The sequence below is a fragment of the Octodon degus genome, unplaced genomic scaffold (genome assembly GCF_000260255.1).
Source record: "Octodon degus isolate 3935 unplaced genomic scaffold, OctDeg1.0 scaffold00275, whole genome shotgun sequence".
Taxonomy (NCBI): Eukaryota; Metazoa; Chordata; class Mammalia; order Rodentia; family Octodontidae; genus Octodon; species Octodon degus.
This window is the reverse complement of record NW_004524851.1, coordinates 230,082-233,966: the sequence shown is the minus strand read 5'-3', so window position 1 is coordinate 233,966 and position 3,885 is coordinate 230,082.

Below are 3,885 nucleotides of genomic sequence, written 5' to 3'. Positions count from 1 at the left end.
TTTTTTTTTTAAATTTTATTTATGCGTAGGGGGGGGCAGCTCAGCCCACCAGGGGGCGGGGCTGGCTGGCATGTAGTGCTGAGGGATTGAACCGTGGCCCTTGTGCTTTGCTAAGCTTGTTCTCAGTAGGTGCTTTAGACCACTGAGCCATCTCACCAGCCCAGTGAACTTTGTTTTGGCATCTAAGCACATGCCTACAACATTCAACTGTATCTTTTGAACATTAAATGTTTAACAAGCATTTAGCACCTTTCACAATCATTTTATAAGTATACATAGCTATTTTTGTACGTATATATACACAGTGTATGCAGATGAAACTTAGAGCCAGAGTAATAAAAATAAAGCAAGACACAAAGGAGAGTTTGTTTGATTTGCACATGTGAAGTTCTGAGCAGGACAACTAAATTATGCTCAAAGAGGCCGAAACAGTGGTTACTCTGGAGTCTCTGCACAGGAGGATCTGCTGGTCATCACTAAAGTGAAAGGCCTGAGGCAACTGACTACACTTCATGGAGCTAACAGGAAGATGTGCTCAGGGAGGACCATGCCAATAGAAACAAAAATGTGTCATGAACAGAAAAGTGGTGTCAGGATGACAGGCAAACAGGCAGAGCAAAGATGAACCTGACCGCTGGGTCCTAAAAGTTCGCCCCACAGCTGCTGTCTTGAACTGGGTTTCTGTATAAGAATGACAGGAGTGATTGGCAGGGTCCTGAGTCATCTCAGCACCTTGGGTGCACACACCTGCCCAAAACCCACTGATTAAATGAGACACCTATGTGTCCCTCTATGCACACCTTTGAGAGAGTTCAAGAGGAGAAAATGCCACTGTGGTCATGCCAGGAGATCTAGCATTGTGTGCTCTGGTCTGGAGCCACAGAGACTTCCTGGGCCTTTGCTTTGTTTTGTTCTTTCTCTGAAGATAATGGAAAGGAGAGATTATCCTCGGGTGTTGACAAATTCGAAGGGATGGCTGTTGAGTGGCCTCCCAGTACCAGTATTGCTACCTATACTATAAGGAAGCTCCTGAAGCTGAGAGGAGGAATTTAAGCCATCCTCCACATAGAAAGTTTGGAGGATATGTCATCAAGAGGCACAGGGTTTACTAGGCCAAAACTTCAGGGCATACCAAAAAGTGAAGTCAGATGTGCAAGTAGGAGAGAATAATATAATTTGGAGCTGGTAATAATTGCATATTTTCTGGCAGTGGAAATCTGTGGAATCTGATGATCTATTGTCTTAGGGCTTGATTTTTTTTGGGGGGGTGCTTGATTTAGTGGGTGGAAGAGAATGACCCACCTACAGAAAGATAATGGCCCACTCTTTTTTTTTTTTTTTTTTTTGTCTTTTTGAGACAGCCTCACTATGCAGTTCAGACTGGCCTTGAGTTCACTTGTGTTATGGTTTGCGTATGTGTCCCCCCCAAAAGCCTCATGTAGTCTTGGGGCAGCTTCTGGAGTTTGTGATTGATTACTGTGGGTGTGGATGCTGCACCTGCCCTGGGCAGGTCATTTGTATTACAGTGTAAGAAGGGAAGAGAAGCTAGCTGCTTGAGTTGCAGACTCCTCCCTTGAGCTCTTGCTCTTTGCCTCCACCATGAAAGGTTGCCTTCTGCTATGTGCTGCTTCGCCATACTCAGACCCAGCTGACTATGGACTGAAATCTGCAGTAATTGTGAGCTACCTTTCCTTCCTTCGATTTGGGTGTTGGGTATTTGTCCCGGCAATGAGAGAAGAGTAACTAAGACAACTTGGTAGCCCAAGCTGGTCTTGAACTCAGCAATCCTGCCTCAGCCTCCTGAGCAATAACCTATTCTTAAGGGAAATTCTACTTCATAGGTGTAAAGGTGGTGCAAGTGAAGGGGACCATCTGCAAACAGAAAGGGAATGGCTAAAATCATGCACAAGTAGAAGGAACTGCCCCAGTTGGAGAAAAGAGGGAAAATGTTTAAACTGGGCTGTGTCCTCAATGGAGGCAGGAGGTTAGGGCAGGCAGGTGCAGTGGGTGCGACCCGTTGAGCACAGAGTTCCAAGACACCCTCAGCAGTTCCCAAAGCCCCACCTCAGGACCCGTCAGAGAGTGCTATCTTCAGTTCTTCTTGCGAGAAGTTGAGCAGGTTCTGATAGGTCAGCCTGAGGAATGCGAGTGCAAAAGATGGCTGCTCTCAAGAGGGGGCTGCCGTGCGCTCACAGGGCCCACCTTGTGATGTAGGGTGCAGTTAGGTGGCCTGAGCTCAGAGGATGTTTCTTTTTATTTCCTGCCTTTAATAAATGTAAAAATCTCACTAGTTTTTGACCAATTTTTTGTTCAGGACAGAAAGAACCTAGAAACTACCTCTAGACAATATCATCTTTTGTGACATATCATTTGAGGACTCTTCCTTAGTTTTTCCATTGTATGGTTCTGTCCTGAATAGCATTTAAATATGGGATGGCATTTATATATTATGCATCATACTTGTATATATGATAAGAATTACAATATATAAAACATTTAAAGCCTTTTGTCAGCATATTAAACTGACCTGAAAATATCTTCTCCCACTTTATGGCTTATCTTCCCATTCTCAGTGGTGATATCTATATATAAATAAGTGATGATCTGGGGAGATAGCTCAGTGGTCTAAGCGCCTGCCTGGCAAATGCAAGGACTGTAAGGGTCGAGTTGCCGCGAAGGAAGACCCCAAGAGTCGGTCTCTCATGCAAAGAACAAAGGGAATTTTATTAGCTGTGTGCACACAGGGCGGTCTGAACATGCAGGAACAGAGAGCGCTGAGCTGACCGTGGGCAGTGGTTTTAAACCAGAAGACAAAGGGAGGAGGGGTTTTGCAAGCGCGGTTACAGAAGCGAATGGCATTGGTTAGTTTGGGTTGGTTCTTAAAATAATTGGTGGGTTTGAGAATATATGACCTTTCGAGGAAACTAAAGGGGCAGGCTACAGGGCAACTAAATAGTTAACTGTGGTTTCAGCTGCATTGGAGAACTGGTGGGTTTATCTATGCAAGGTGTCCTATTTCACAAGGATGCGCCCAGGTTGGAGATGGAATGTTTACCTAAGCCAGGCCTGAGGCTTTATGACTCCATCTGGGTTCCAAGATAAGGGTTACTTAAGCCCTATAGTCAAGGACCAGTAGGTGGTCCCTTGTGACCAGAGTCTGAACTTTAAAATTCTTTGGGCCTTACAGGACCAGGGTTCAATTCCCAGTACCACATGCTATGCCAACCCTGGGCATGCCATGCCTGACACTGAAACCAGGCGTGGTGCCACACCCTTGTAATCCCAGTGCTGGGGAGGTTGAGAGGGGAGGATCACTGAGTCTGAGCTTTGTAGCAAGACCCCATACCAAATAAATAAATAAAGATTAAATAAATAAATAAGTGATGTTCCACATACAAGTTATATTTTTATATACCAGCACACACATAAAAAAATTCATTGAAAATGCACTGCCTGGGAATATATCAAATGAAAGTTATGCACGACCTCTCTATTGAAAACTACTAAGTAGTACTGAGAGAAAATTTTAAAGATCTAAATAAATGTGTGGCTTGAAGGATCAATATAATAAAAATGTCCCTTCTCTCCAAAATGTTCTGTAGAATCAAAACAATGTCAGTTAAGATCCCAAGCATTAGTCTCCTCTGAGTTCCACTGCTTCAGTGCAGCTACACCGAAGACCACTGGCACAGAACCCTGGGGGACACACTTGAGCCAGACCTGAGATGCAGGGCGTGGGTTAGCCAGCAGATTCTGAAACTGAACCCACATAATGCTACCATAAGGTTGTATTAGCCTCGAGGTCACTTCAATATCTGAAAGTGATAAGAAAGTTGTGGGGAAAGACTGCATAACACTTTATTTTTTTTTTCTAAATTTTTATTT